The 16503-nt window shown below is 40.4% G+C and overlaps 1 long non-coding RNA gene across 1 annotated transcript; it reads right to left on the bottom strand.

Annotated features, from left to right (window-relative positions):
* Window positions 1-1005: 1005 nt before the first annotated feature.
* On the bottom strand, window positions 1006-14829 carry LOC148006278 (uncharacterized). Its single transcript, XR_015687229.1, has 3 exons — window positions 14625-14829; window positions 8390-11034; window positions 1006-1951 (listed from the first exon to the last, which is right to left on the bottom strand). It is a non-coding gene; the product is annotated as an uncharacterized LOC148006278 (long non-coding RNA).
* Window positions 14830-16503: the final 1674 nt, after the last annotated feature.

Raw genomic sequence — 16503 nt, 5'->3', positions numbered from 1 at the left:
TTGCCTTATCACATTATTCAACTCACTCTGAAATTATTTCTATATTGAAAATTTCTAAATAGTTTCAAGTATTCAGAAAGTTTTACTTTGTTATATAAACGTTTTATGTTATATGAAACTGACATTTCCTAATTTTTTAAGCCAAAAATGCGGTCGGTTTCCAGCTTCTCTCTGTACAGACTTTTCTTTTCATGTTCAGGAATAGTTTATTAGAAGAGTAATTTATTTGCATACTTATTGACAAGGATGTCATCTGGACCCCTGGTAAGACAGGAAATAATTTTGAAGGGTCCTTATTAGGATTAGGGAGAAGACAGAGCTGTCCCGGTTGCAAAGAAAGGGAAGGACAGAGAGATATGTACCATTTCCAAGCATCAGGGAAGGTTGGGGAGGTTTGCACAGGTAGGCTAGTGTGCTCTCATCTTTCCCTGGTCACTCCTCCCCAGACCTGACTCTTGACAAGCTAAATAGGACTGAGTAAGGGGAAGCACCGAGCAAAATGCTTGACTTGATTGGCACAGGATTCCCCAGATCCATATTGCAGTTTTCTCATTATTTTACATGAACCCCTAAGAACTAGTAGATAGATATCCTTGAATTGTTAATAATTTCAAATCAGCAGTCAAGTTTAGTTCCTGCCATGTTAGCAAAGTATAAGAACTCTCCTCATACTCTGGGCCACTACCAGGGATGTGCAAAGCAGTGTGCTTCCTGATGGTGATGACCCTCCTCGTCTTCCCTTGTTTTATGTTTGTTTGCATAGCAGACATATCTGCATGTGAAGCCTCCATACTACTAGTAAAACACTTAAACCAGCTTGACCTCACCTCACTGTAAAAGCACAGCTTTCACAAGCATCTGATGAGAAATATGGAGAATATGCCGGATGTGGTAGCCCACACCTTCAATCACAATACTTGTAGGTCAGAGGCAGGAGGATCTCTGTGAGTTCAAGGCCAGGGAGAGCTGCAAAGTGAGACCTGTCTCAAATGAATACAAGCAAATGGCAAAGAACAAAGCATTGCTTTATTATTCCCTTGTGTAAGAAGCACAACGTTACATGAGGGAGGGGATGAACTACCTGTTCATTAGCAAGAGAAACTGCCTTCATGTATTTCCTGAGTACACTCTCCTCAGGTCAAGTCAGCAGTAAGGGAAGCAGAATCAGTGTCCCCATATTCCCTGTGTGTGCAGGCTACTTTGATACCGTGATATATAGCTCCTAATTTGATTGAAATCTCCAATAATGCATCGTTTTGCTAATGAGTATCCCGATGGGTGAGGTCCTATACACCTTTAAGATAAGGGCTGGCCACTGAAAGATCTTGGCAGTATAAGGTTGGATTTCATCCCCAGTCCTGGATTTCTGAAGATGGAAAGAATTTAGCTGAGAGACTAAATTCCACTGCAATTGACCAAGAATTAATCAGTCATAACTCTTCAGTGACGCCTACACAAAACCAGAAGACTACGGAGAGCTGAACACAGGGCAGCCCACACAAGGCACAGAAGTCCCTGCTTGTTTCATTTGTCCCGCTCCATGCTGTTCTTCCACGTGCTTTAGAAGTATTCGCCAATCATAGAGAAGTGGCTCCAGGGTTGAGTGAACCTGTAGCAAATTCCTCAAAGATACAGAGGGCGACTTGGGAAGCCCGATCCATAGCCAGTTGGCTAAAAGCACAGACTACAGCCAAGGGTTTACAATTGGCACCTGGTGTGCAAGACAGTCTTGGATGCTAGCCCTCACCATCTGTGTTCAGAAGAGACATCCAGTAAGACAAGGTCAGAATTGAATTAGAAGAGCCCTGCTGGTCCTGACAAGGAATTGGTTGAAATGTGGGGGAGACCCTACACATTTGTTCACAGAAGCATCATGCTAAGTGACAAAACAGTGAGAAAAAAATCGTGGTTGCTTCTAGTATCTTAGAACAACTTATGCTATATCTTACTTCTTTTTTTTTTTTTAATTTTTTATTAACTTGAGTATTTCTTATATACATTTCGAGTGTTATTCCCTTTCCCGGTTTCCGGGCAAACATCCCCCTCCCCCCTCCCCTTCCTTATGGGTGTTCCCCTCCCAACCCTCCCACCATTGCCGCCCTCCCCCCATAGACTAGTTCACTGGGGGTTCAGTCTTAGCAGGACCCAGGGCTTCCCCTTCCACTGGTGCTCTTACTAGGATATTCATTGCTACCTATGGGGTCAGAGTCCAGGGTCAGTCCATGTATAGTCTTTAGGTAGTGGTTTATTCCCTGGAAGCTCTGGTTGCTTGACATTGTTGTACTTTTGGGGTCTCGAGCCCCTTCAAGCTCTTCCAGTTCTTTCTCTGATTCCTTCAATAGGGGACCTATTCTCAGTTCAGTGGTTTGCTGCTGGCATTCGCCTCTGTATTTGCTGTATTCTGGCTGTGTCTCTCAGGAGCGATCTACATCCGGCTCCTGTCGGTCTGCACTTCTTTGCTTCATCCATCTAGTCCAATTGGGTGGCTGTATATGTATGGGCCAAATGTGGGGCAGGCTCTGAATGGGTGTTCCTTCAGTCTCTGTTTTAATCTTTGCCTCTCCCTTCCCTGCCAAGGGTATTCTTTTTCCTCATTTAAAGAAGGAGTGAAGCATTCACATTTTGATCATCCGTCTTGAGTTTCGTTTGTTCTAGGGATCTAGGGTAATTCAAGCATTTGGGCTAATAGCCACTTATCAATGAGTGCATACCATGTATGTCTTTCTGTGATTGGGTTAGTTCACTCAGGATGATATTTTCCAATTCCAACCATTTGCCTACGAATTTCATAAACTCGTTGTTTTTGATAGCTGAGTAGTATTCCATTGTGTAGATGTACCACATTTTCTGTATCCATTCCTCTGTTGAAGGGCATCTGGGTTCTTTCCATTTTCTGGCTATTATAAATAAGGCTGCGATGAACATAGTGGAGCACGTGTCTCTTTTATATGTTGAGGCATCTTTTGGGTATATGCCCAAGAGAGGTATAGCTGGATCCTCAGGCAGTTCAATGTCCAATTTTCTGAGGAACCTCCAGACTGATTTCCAGAATGGTTTTACCAGTCTGCAATCCCACCAACAATGGAGGAGTGTTCCTCTTTCTCCACAACCTCGCCAGCATCTGCTGTCACCTGAGTTTTTGATCTTAGCCAATCGCACTGGTGTGAGGTGAAATCTCAGGGTTGTTTTGATTTGCATTTCCCTTATGACTAAAGATGTTGAACATTTCTTTAGGTGTTTCTCAGCCATTCGGTATTCCTCAGCTGTGAATTCTTTGTTTAGCTCTGAACCCCATTTTTTAATAGGATTATTTGTTTCCCTGCGGTCTAACTTCTTGAGTTCTTTGTATATTTTGGATATAAGGCCTCTCTCTGTTGTAGGGTTGGTAAAGATCTTTTCCCAATCTGTTGGTTGCCGTTTTGTCCTAACCACAGTGTCCTTTGCCTTACAGAAGCTTTGCAGTTTTATGAGATCCCATTTGTCAATTCTTGATCTTAGAACATAAGCCATTGGTGTTTTGTTCAGGAAATTTTTTCCAGTGCCCATGTGTTCCAGATGCTTCCCTAGTTTTTCTTCTATTAGTTTGAGTGTGTCTGGTTTGATGTGGAGGTCCTTGATCCACTTCGACTTAAGCTTTGTACAGGGTGATAAGCATGGATCGATCTGCATTCTTCTACATGTTGCCCTCCAGTTGAACCAGCACCATTTGCTGAAAATGCTATCTTTTTTCCATTGGATGGTTTTGGCTCCTTTGTCAAAAATCAAGTGACCATAGGTGTGTGGGTTCATTTCTGGGTCTTCAATTCTATTCCATTGGTCTATCTGTCTGTCTCTGTACCAATACCATGCAGTTTTTATCACTATTGCTCTGTAATACTGCTTGAGTTCAGGGATAGTGATTCCCCCTGAAGTCTTTTTATTGTTGAGGATAGCTTTAGCTATCCTGGGTTTTTTGTTATTCCAGATGAATTTGCAAATTGTTCTGTCTAACTCTTTGAAGAATTGGATTGGTATTTTGATGGGGATTGCATTGAATCTGTAGATTGCTTTTGGTAAAATGGCCATTTTTACTATATTAATCCTGCCAATCCATGAGCATGGGAGATCTTTCCATCTTCTGAGGTCTTCTTCAATTTCTTTCTTCAGTGTCTTGAAGTTCTTATTGTACAGATCTTTTACTTGCTTGGTTAAAGTCACACCGAGGTACTTTATATTATTTGGGTCTATTATGAAGGGTGTCGTTTCCCTAATTTCTTTCTCGGCTTGTTTCTCTTTTGTATAGAGGAAGGCAACTGATTTATTTGAGTTAATTTTATACCCAGCCACTTTGCTGAAGTTGTTTATCAGCTTTAGTAGTTCTCTGGTGGAACTTTTGGGATCACTTAAATATACTATCATATCATCTGCAAATAGTGATATTTTGACCTCTTCTTTTCCGATCTGTATCCCTTTGATCTCCTTTTGTTGTCTGATTGCTCTGGCTAGAACTTCAAGAACTATATTGAATAAGTAGGGAGAGAGTGGGCAGCCTTGTCTAGTCCCTGATTTTAGTGGGATTGCTTCAAGTTTCTCTCCATTTAGTTTAATGTTAGCAACTGGTTTGCTGTATATGGCTTTTACTATGTTTAGGTATGGGCCTTGAATTCCTATTCTTTCCAGGACTTTTATCATGAAGGGGTGTTGAATTTTGTCAAATGCTTTCTCAGCATCTAATGAAATGATCATGTGGTTCTGTTCTTTCAGTTTGTTTATATAATGGATCACGTTGATGGTTTTCCGTATATTAAACCATCCCTGCATGCCTGGGATGAAGCCTACTTGATCATGGTGGATGATTGTTTTGATGTGCTCTTGAATTCGGTTTGCCAGAATTTTATTGAGTATTTTTGCGTCGATATTCATAAGGGAAATTGGTCTGAAGTTCTCTTTCTTTGTTGTGTCTTTGTGTGGTTTAGGTATAAGAGTAATTGTAGATTCGTAGAAGGAATTCGGTAGGGCTCCATCTGTTTCAATTTTGTGGAATAGTTTGGATAATATTGGTATGAGGTCTTCTATGAAGGTTTGATAGAATTCTGCACTAAACCCATCTGGACCTGGGCTCTTTTTGGTTGGGAGACCTTTAATGACTGCTTCTATTTCCTTAGGAGTTATGGGGTTGTTTAACTGGTTTATCTGTTCCTGATTTAACTTTGATACCTGGTATCTGTCTAGGAAATTGTCCATTTCCTGGAGATTTTCAAATTTTGTTGAATATAGGTTTTTATAGTAAGATCTGATGATTTTTTGAATTTCCTCTGAATCTGTAGTTATGTCTCCCTTTTCATTTCTGATTTTGTTAATTTGGACGCACTCTCTGTGTCCTCTCGTTAGTCTGGCTAAGGGTTTATCTATCTTGTTGATTTTCTCAAAGAACCAACTTTTGGTCCTGTTGATTCTTTCTATGGTCCTTTTTGTTTCTACTTGGTTGATTTCAGCTCTGAGTTTGATTATTTCCTGCCTTCTACTCCTCCTGGGTGTATTTGCTTCTTTTTGTTCTAGAGCTTTTAGGTGTGCTGTCAAGCTGCTGACATATGCTCTTTCCTGTTTCTTTCTGCAGGCACTCAGCGCTATGAGTTTTCCTCTTAGCACAGCTTTCATTGTGTCCCATAAGTTTGAGTATGTTGTATCTTCATTTTCATTAAATTCTAAAAAGTTTTTAATTTCTTTCTTTATTTCTTCCTTGACCAGGTTATCATTGAGTAGAGCATTGTTCAATTTCCACGTATATGTGGGCATTCTTCCCTTATTGTTATTGAAGACCAGTTTTAGGCCGTGGTGGTCCGATAGCACGCATGGGATTATTTCTATCTTTCTGTACCTGTTGAGGCCCGTTTTTTGACCGATTATATGGTCAATTTTGGAGAAAGTACCATGAGGAGCTGAGAAGAAGGTATATCCTTTTGCTTTAGGATAGAATGTTCTATAAATATCCGTTAAGTCCATTTGGCTCATGACTTCTCTTAGTCTGTCGACATCACTGTTTAATTTCTGATTCCATGATCTGTCCATTGATGAGAGTGGGGTGTTGAAATCTCCCACTATTATTGTGTGAGGTGCAATGTGTGTTTTGAGCTTTAGTAAGGTTTCTTTTACGTATGTAGGTGCCCTTGTATTTGGGGCATAGATATTTAGGATTGAGAGTTCATCTTGGTGGATTTTTCCTTTGATGAATATGAAGTGTCCTTCCTTATCTTTTTTGATGACTTTTAGTTGGAAATTGATTTTATTTGATATTAGAATGGCTACTCCAGCTTGCTTCTTCTGACCATTTGCTTGGAAAGTTGTTTTCCAGCCTTTCACTCTGAGGTAGTGTCTGTCTTTGTCTCTGAGGTGTGTTTCCTGTAGGCAGCAGAATGCAGGGTACTCGTTGCGTATCCAGTTTGTTAATCTATGTCTTTTTATTGGGGAGTTGAGGCCATTGATATTGAGAGATATTAAGGAATAGTGATTATTGTTTCCCTTTATATTCATATTTGGATGTGAGGTTATGTTTGTGTGCTTTCATTCTCTTTGTTTTGTTGCCAAGACGATTAGTTTCTTGCTTCTTCTAGGGTATAGCTTGCCTCCTTATGTTGGGCTTTACCATTTATTATCCTTTGTAGTGCTGGATTTGTAGAAAGATATTGTGTAAATTTGGTTTTGTCATGGAATATCTTGGTTTCTCCATCAATGTTAATTGAGAGTTTTGCTGGATACAGTAACCTGGGCTGGCATTTGTGTTCTCTTAGGGTCTGTATGACATCAGTCCAGGATCTTCTGGCCTTCATAGTTTCTGGCGAGAAGTCTGGTGTGATTCTGATAGGTCTCCCTTTATATGTTACTTGACCTTTTTCCCTTACTGCTTTTAATATTCTTTCTTTATTTTGTGCGTTTGGTGTTTTGACAATTATGTGACGGGAGGTGTTTCTTTTCTGGTCCAATCTATTTGGAGTTCTGTAGGCTTCTTGTATGCCTATGGGTATCTCTTTTTTTAGGTTAGGGAAGTTTTCTTCTATGATTTTGTTGAAGATATTTACTGGTCCTTTGAGCTGGGAGTCTTCACTCTCTTCTATACCTATTATCCTTAGGTTTGATCTTCTCATTGAGTCCTGGATTTCCTGTATGTTTTGGACCAGTAGCTTTTTCCGCTTTACATTATCTTTGACAGTTGAGTCAATGATTTCTATGGAATCTTCTGCTCCTGAGATTCTCTCTTCCATCTCTTGTATTCTGTTGGTGAAGCTTGTATCTACAGCTCCTTGTCTCTTCTTTTGGTTTTCTATATCCAGGGTTGTTTCCATGTGTTCTTTCTTGATTGCTTCTATTTCCATTTTTAATTCCTTCATCTGTTTGATTGTGTTTTCCTGGAATTCTTTCAGGGATTTTTGCCATTCCTCTCTGTAGGCTTCTACTTGTTTATTAATGATTTCCTGTGTTTCCCTAAGTGTGTTCATGTCTTTCTTGAAGTCCTCCAGCATCATGATCAAATATGATTTTGAAACTAGATCTTGCTTTTCTGGTGTGTTTGGATATTCCATGTTTGTTTTGGTGGGAGAATTGGGCTCCGAGGATGGCATGCAGTCTTGGTTTCTGTTGCTTGGGTTCCTGCGCTTGCCTCTCGCCATCAGATTATCTCTAGTGTTACTTTGTTCTGCTATTTCTGACAGTGGCTAGACTGACCTATAAGCCTGTGTGTCAGGAGTGCTGTAGACCTGTTTTCCTCTCTTTCAGTCAGTTATGGGGACAGAGTGTTCTGCTTTCGGGCGTGTAGTTTTTCCTCTCTACAGGTCTTCAGCTGTTCCTGTGGGCCTGTGTCTTGAGTTCACCAGGCAGCTTTCTTGCAGCAGAAAATTTGGTCTTACCTGTGGTCCCGAGGCTCAGGTTTGCTCGTGGGGTGCTGCCCAGGGGCTCTCTGCAGCGGCAGCAACCAGGAAGACCTGTGTCGCCCCTTCCGGGAGCTTCAGTGCACCAGGGTTCCAGATGGTCTTTGGCTTTTTCCTCTGGCGTCCGAGATGTGTGTGCAGGGAGCAGTCTCTTCTGGTTTCCCAGGCTTGTCTGCCTCTCTGAAGGTTTAGCTCTCCCTCCCACGGGATTTGGGTGCAGAGAACTGTTTATCCGGTCTGTTTCTTTCAGGTTCCGGAGGTGTCTCAGGCTGGTGTCCTGCCGCTCCTGGGCCCTCCCCCACGGGAGCCCAGAGGCCTTATACAGTTTCCTCTTGGGCCAGGGATGTGGGCAGGGGTGAGCAGTGTTGGTGGTCTCTTCCGCTCTGCAGCCTCAGGAGTGCCCACCTGACCAGGCGGTTGGGTCTCTCTCTCACTGGGTCTGGGAGCAGAGAGCTGCTGCGGGCCGGGATCCGCGGGTTATATCTTACTTCTTATGTATGTAGTGCCTAGGCTATATGTCACTATGCTTAGTATTTATAAATAAAATTTTATTGGAGCAGAGCCATGCCCATTCATTAGCATACATGTACCTTTTCAGTAAAATGGCAAATACATCATTAACCATTTAACTTTTGTGAGCAAAGGTTTTTAATCCATTTTTTAAAAAGATGTCTTTTTATCAATGGCCTTGCACAACACTGGGCCCTGCATGCTATGACACAGATCTGTCTGGCAGATTTACCACATGGTGGCATGGGGGGCTTCAGCATGACAACATAACAGAGTCTGACTAGATACAAGGCCCACTCTGCAGACTCCACATGAGAGATCTGGTTAAAAACTGATAAGCAGGGAGACCAGAGGTCCTGGAGTGGTCATGTTGCCTCTCTTTCTGTTTTTCTGCGCATATGTCTGTGCTGCTCTCACTTTGGTTAGAGAAACATCCCCCTCCCCCACAGCGGACAGCGATTAATGCAGGAAACTATATACGATTACAATGCCAAGCATAAGTGTGGGCACTCAGCTATGGGTGAATCATCTATATGTAGTTCTCTATATCCAAAACTCGGGCAATATCTTGGATGAATGAATAGAAAGGCTGCAACAGCTGACAGAGGAGGAGAGCTGTGAAGTCCAGGGTTCTGGACGTATGTATTACATACATCGACTCCCAGTACCTGTGGGTACCTTCATAAGACCTGAAGGGTTAAGTCACTCAGAATGCTCGCATGGATTGCGGAGAGTCTCCTGAGGCCCCAGCTTGGTGGAGAAGCTATTATCAGTTGATAATTGCTGAGGGATGGAGAGGTACTCTCTTTTGGAGATGTGGCTGCTGGCTTAGTGGATGATCCCTCATCCATTAACATGTAGACAGCACTAATTGTACTCAGGGGTTATTAATTACAGCAACCACAAAAGGTAAGGAAAGATATTTCAAGGATGACAGGGCTGGGGAATTAGAGAAATTGGAGGGGGTGGTCGTGGATGTATATAATAGAATATATACACTTAAAATTTTCAAAGAATAAATAAAAATATTTAGAATAAATAAAAATTATCTAGAAATGTCTTCTGTGCCTGAACAATGAGAAGGTCATCAATGGTCAAATGTTATAACGTCTTTCACATTCCTAATTTATGACATGGGAAATAGTATTCTTTATTGCGGAAATGAACTTGTGATCATTTTAGGTCTTGTCAGACAGAATAGAGCTTGTTTCACAAACCCATGCTGAGCTGGGAAGGTGAATATCTATCACAAGATAGGAATCTACCAGACATCCTAAACGGCTGTGGCTCTGTAATCCAGGAATTCCATGATGATGGCACAACATATATGGAATGTGGTAAAATCTGTCAACTGTGTCCTCTTGGGTACAAGGAGCAAGGCAAGTTTTCAGGGCTGTCTTTGCTAAGTCTTGGGCATCATGGTCTATTAGTTTCCCAAAGACCCTCTGTCTTCATATTATAACACTGACTTCCACATTTTATAGCATTTTTGTTCTTGTTTGTATGTTTTTGTTGTTTGTTTGATTAGCTGTTGTTTCTTTTGTTTTGTTTTGTTTGTTTGAGGGCAAGGATTCTCTATGTAGCCCTGATGGTCCTGAAACTTCCTGTGTGGACTGGTTTGGTTTCTGACTCACAGAGCTCTCCCCTGTCTCTGCTTCTTCAGTGCTGGGACTAAAGGTATGATCTATAATGCTCAGTGGGTCCTAGATTTTAAATTTCAGTTTGGAAAGACACAGTGTTTAGACCATACTAATGTGGTTACTGAAAATTCATGCTTGTTTTGAACAACTGAAAAATAAGATTTTATTCTTTAAAGATAATGACAATGAAATAAAGGATATAAAACATACAAAAGGCCAAAGATACCCGAATGTGTAAATTCAAAATGGAGTCATCTCTCCATATTATTCAATCTCCCCTGTGTAATACGTGAACTAAGGATAGGGCACCATTTCTTAATCTTGCCAAGATGCTTTGGGCTTATATCCAAAATTATTGTCTTGGTTCCAGTGCAAAATCTGTTGCTGAAACCTTAGAGTTAAGGAGGGTTTAATGTGTGTGTGTGTGTGTGTGTGTGTCTGTCTGTCTGTCTGTCTGTCTGCCTGTCTGCCTGTCTGCCTGTCTGTTTCTGTGTTTGTGTGTATGTGTCTATGTGTAGGTGAGTCTTCCTGTGCATCTATGTTTGTGTATGTATATATGTCTCTATGTGTTTTTCTATATGTGTCTCTGTGTGGAAGAGTCTCTCTCTCTGTGTATGTGTATATGTGTGTATGCGTGTATGTGTGTATGTGTGTGTATCTCTCTCTCTCTCTCTCTCTCTTTCTCTCTCTCTCTCTCTCTCTCTGTGTGTGTGTGTGTGTGTGTCTTTTAATTTCCTTCTCAGCATTCCTTTGAATTAGAAAGGTAAGAACTCTAGTCTTTTGATATGAATATAGTACAATGTCTCTTCCTTCAAGCTTTCTCTTCTATTTTCTCAGAGAAAAGAGAGAACCACTACGTGCTTTCTCAGTCTCTTTTCTCCCGAGTCAGTTCTTCCGTAGTAACATGTTCTTTCTCTACTTCTTTCCTTTGCAGAATCAGCCTTTGCTCCTTGCTCTGAGCACAGCTGGGGATGTCTGTTTAACTGGGGAAGGAAATTGAAGCAACAATTCAGGCACATTCGATACTTTGATTGTCAACAATTACACGGATTATTTTTTAATCTCCATCTTCTCTCCCTATATGGAAGAAACTTGGTTATTGTCTATCTTCTTGACATATATTACCACATGTTCAGTGTGCTTTTGCCTTAGGAGTGCTATCTTCAGAACTTGTGGAAGATTTTATTCTCTTATAGGCACAGAATTTTGATTGTAATTAGAGTTCTTGAAATGCATAAGTCCACCATACCATCTTACCTAACTTAGCTAGCTGGCATGCACATAACAACCTCTTGTGATAGGAGAGTTCTGTATACCTGCTTTTTGCAAAAAGTCACTTGGCCTGCTTTGTGTTGCTTTAAAAAATATCTGAGGATGAGTACCAGATAGAGAACAGAAATTTATTTCTCACAGTGCTGGAGGACAAGAAGCCCATGATCATGGCTTAGTTAGCTAATGATTGTCTGCTGAGGGTCTGACTGAGCTCTTCTGCTAAGTAGCAATGTGAGGGATGTGTTCTCACACAGCATTCAAGGCAGAGGTAAACTTTCTTCAGTCTTTTCATAAGGAAATGTAGGCCTATTCTGACTGTAAATGCCTTCTGTTTAAATTGTGTATTTCACAAATTTTTATTTTACCTGTATGTGCGTTGTGTGCGCCTGTGTATATGCTTGTATAGCATGTGTGTTCAGGTGGTCTTGGCAGCTCCTAGAACTGGAGAACTAGAATTGCCAGCTGTCCAGAGTCATCTGATGCTGAGAACTAAACTGGTTCCTGTTTAAGAACATCAAGTGCCTTTTATTTTATTTTATTTTATTTTATTTTATTTTATTTTATTTTTCAAGATAGGGTTTCTATGTGTAGGTCTGGCTGTCCTAAAATTTGCTCTGTAGATCGAGCTGGCCTCAAACTCAGAGAACTGCCTGTTTCTGCCTCTGCCTCCTAAGTGCTGGGATTAAAGGTGTGTGCCATTACCAAAAGTGCATTTACCCACTGAGTCCTCTCTCTACCTTTAAAACATTTCTGAAAGGCCACCTAGGAATCCTGTCACATTGGCAAGTCCTAAACTTTGAAAGTAATGCATTCAAACCACAGCCTTAACTGTCCTTGAGACTCTGCAAAATTCTAATAAATAAATATGCAATACCCCAGCTGTGTTGTTAGAACTGAACCCCTATATTCCTGTGGCTCTAAGAGTCAGTGCTGAGACAAATTTTACTCTTTTGTGGCAGTCATGCTGTTTTGAAATCCCTGTCTACTCAAGTAAACATTTGAGATAAAAACCAACACACACACACACACACACACACACACACACACACACACACACACACGAGGGGACAACATACAAAGAAGGTAGTGAATTGAATTCATGACCTTTTGTCTTCCTTTTGTTTGGCTCACATACTTCTGCAACAATAGTGATTCTCAACCTTTCTAACGCTTCAACCCTTAACCCAGTCTCTCATGCTGTGGTGACTTGCAACCACTAATTATTTTTGCTGTTATTTTATAACTGTAATTTTGTTACTGTTGTGAATTGTAATGTAAATATCTGTGTTTTCTGATTGTCTTAGGAGACCCCTGTGAAAAGCTCATTTGACCCCAACGGGGTCAGAACCCAGATGTTGAAAACCACTATGCTATCAGATTCAATACTGGTGTTTTCCAGACCTTTATGAGTATGACTTGGGGGTTGCAGTTGGTTCTGTTGTGAGGTATCCACCAGAGACCACTTGAACACAGGCTCAAGCCAATAGAAAGTCTTTATTATCCCACTCATAATGACACCGCATATTCAGAATCTGCCTGGAGTCCCAAATCTTTCTCAGGGTGGGCTTTCAAGCACAAATAAACACGTTAACAGTTAGCAAGAACAGTGAGTGAAAAGCAGAACTACAGAGGCCAAAAAGCAAGACAAAAACATTTAGGAACTTCCGCAGAACTGTGGACTTTGATGAGTTAAATCTTCATTGGGTTTGGCATGTGTTGCTGCCTGTGTGTTGGGTTTAAATCTCAAATAGTACTTCCATCCCAGGGTCAGTTAAGCTGAGATCTGGGGGGCCTGTTACAGGTTAAATGCCAGCTGTTTCTTCCTAACAGTTATTTTTTTGTTTTTAATTTTTAAATTTTTGGAGAATATAATATAATCATATTATTTCCTCACGCTAAACTCTCCCATATACCCTTCCTTGCTCTGCCTAAGAGTTACGAATACATTTTTCAAAAGAGATTTCATAGTTTCATTTTGCACTGGGCGCACACACACAAATGCAGCTGCTCTCAGTTCCTGCTGCTCTGCGTGGCGACCCCCAGCAGCACGAAGGACGTGTATGCTTGCGTTTGTGCTCTTTTGTTTGTTTATAGAGTAGTGAACAATTTTAGATCTCTTATTAAGGAAAGTATAGCAGAGAAGTAAATCCCACCAGCATTGCTTGTGCTTACTTTTGGTTTTCATCTGTTTAATCCTTAATCTTTTCACAAAAACAAAAAAGAAAGAAAGAGTTCCACAGAATCTAGAAGGATATAACAGGCAAAGGGTATGTATTCAAAGCTTATAAAGAGAACCTTAGACGTGTCTGTCACACATAGAATTAGCAATGCGTAAGCTGTTCAAATGAAATCTCTCTGTAAGCTCGTTCTCCTTACACTCTTCAGGGTCTGAGAGTCATTTATGATGCTGCACGAGTGTCTGCATGGGCAGGTGCAGTGCTTGTGGTCATGAGGGGGCCAACTGCACTTTATTTGATACATGATTCTTTTAATAGTGACCAAAACACCAGGGACATTATAACACTGACATCTTTATTGCCTATAAAGCCCTTGGATTTCCTGTAAAGCAAGTACACCTAAGTTCTCAGAAATCAGGCAGCAGTGTACATCTTTTAAAATTATTTTCATCCATTTTTTTAAAGAATGTGCAAAATAGGTATCAAATTTAAAAAAAAAACTAACAGATATTTATTTATACAATATGTTGATGTAAGGCCAGTGTGGAATGAAAACAATTATAAACCATGCCCGAAACTGAAGAACATTGGAAAGTTTCTTTTGATAAAGAAACACACTTGATAAAGGTGCCTGTGGGTTGGTCACCAGTGAACCTTTGCGCATGAGTCTGGAATTTGCTGTGAAGGCTTTGAAAGCACAAAGCCCCTAAGGCAAGGAAAGGCAATGATCACAATTCCAATTATAACCCCCAACAATACAGGAGTGATTAAATGTTGCTCTCTGGGGGGAGAAAGAGATTGACTCTGTTTCATAAATGGGGAGGGGGCTACCTTTTCTGCAAATATGACATTAAATATATGGCTACAGTTGGGTTTGAAGTGGGAGACTGGCAAATTGAGGCCAGATAATTAACTGCTTCTCTGAGGTTTAAGCACTTACCACATGCAGAGGTGGCTATGCCAACCAAGCATCTAATTTGGTATTAGCACATTTTAGCTGCTGAATAGATGTGACCTTCTTTTTGTTTCCAGCATGCTGGCTGCCATCTAATTAGATTCTCTCCAAACACCTCCCATCACATCACCACACCCAGCAATAACCTTCTGCCCAACTCAATACATACTTCCCATCTCTCAAATCGCAGGCTTCCAGGATCCTGGGCTCTTCTGGTGTTCATGTGCAGGTGCCTCTGCTGTGTTTTAGTGGGTTTTTCACTCTGCCTTCTGCCAGTTTTATTTTTTAACCGTAAACCATATTAGTTTAAGAAAACAAAAGCACCTGCCTCTGTGCTTGGCACGTCTGCTCCCACGTGTAGGCCGTGCTTACAGGAAGCCAATTCATGACAGGCGTTATAGGCTGAAATTCAGTATTTATTTGCATATTCATCACATTATCCCATTTGGCCATTGATTAGGAAGAAAAGTAACAAACCAATCTCATTTAGGTATGCCATTTCCCGTAAAGATTTTATATCACATTATAATGGTATTGTATAGTCATTAATACAAAATCATTCCCATGCAAACTACTTGACAATGACTGCAAATTACAGGCTGAGTCTGTATCAAGGCAGGAGACAGGGTGGAAGTAAACACATATGCACATCATCTGCTTCTTGAAGGGAGTACATAGGGAGGGCTGCAGTAACACCATTTTAAACTACTCACCTTTACAGAAAGACTGTCCGAGTAGCTTTGAACATGAAGGCTCCTACAGACTGATATAAAAGTGAAAATATGAACAATAATAATCATAAAAACATTCTGAAGGTTGAATTATAAGGACATTATTTTCCAAATGCAGTGATAAGTATTTGTCAGTTCATTTCAGAATGAATCACAGTGTGGAAACCCCGTGAGGCCTGTCCTTGGAGAACCACAGTTTCTGTTCCCTTCCTCATTACTAAAGAAAGCAGTTGCTGCACATGTGAAAATGTGCGTATAAGGTATAATCACATGGACTTAAACAAATATTCATGTGTATTTGTAATCCTTTTGAAAGTGGTGACTGAAATATGGATTTTAGTTTTCTTTGTTGCTATCTATAATTATTTTAAGAAGGCAGGTAATTTGAAACTTAAAGAAATATGTCTGATTTGTTAGCTCTGCATATAAGTTTAACTATGACATTATATTACAATTTGAAAACTGCAGAAAAAAAAGGCAAAGATAGGAAAACAAGCTGTGGCATCACAAAGTATGTGTGGAATAGTGGCGTGCCTGGTCTTGTGTCTTTGGCATCTTCACGGGATGTGACCTGTATCCCTCCAAGGCCTCCTGTCTGTTCTGCATTCGAGATTTCTCTCTCACTCACTCTGTGCCTCTCATTTCAGCTCCTGAATGTCAGAGATCTGAGGTTTTTAAACTCTCAGTCTTTATTGTATGGGAAAGAAAAGATTTGTAAATTATATATATATATATACATATATATAATTTGTATTTAACATATGCTTAGAGGCTAAAGATATATGTGTGTGTAAGCATTTAATTTTTAGAACTGTCTACATCTTCAGACACTTGGTACTGACAGTAGCTGATGCACTTAACAATAAATAGCCCAACAGAGTTTTATTCACTAATGCAGAAGAAAATGTGGTTGGAATGCCCTGCAGAAGAATACTTTCTTGGGAAGGAAGAACATTCAGTTTTGTGCAGGAACACCACGCTGTTTCTTTTCTTGAAATCTTGTCCTTCCACTTACTACAATCATGAGTGACTAAACGTTCTTTGAATTATTTAAAATAGAAGAATAGAAATTCTGGACTTTTTGTTTACATTGTTATTACTGCTCTTTATTCATTTAACATTCAAATAACTCATTTTTAAAAACGGAAGTTTTCTATGTGCTTATTTTCCTCCTAGCTCAGTAATGGACTATCACTGTGGCTTTAGTTGCACGAGTTCTAAAATTCAGAGTAATCCATGAAGATTATCCTCCATGGCTGCTAATCCTTCAGAACCTTCAAAGCTGATGGAGCACCAGAGCTCCCACTTGTGAGACCT

Source organism: Rattus norvegicus, chromosome 4 (genome assembly GCF_021556685.1).
Source record: "Rattus norvegicus strain SHRSP/BbbUtx chromosome 4, alternate assembly SHRSP_T2T, whole genome shotgun sequence".
In the NCBI taxonomy this organism is placed as follows: Eukaryota; Metazoa; Chordata; class Mammalia; order Rodentia; family Muridae; genus Rattus; species Rattus norvegicus.
This window is presented reverse-complemented; position numbering and strand designations above follow the sequence as displayed.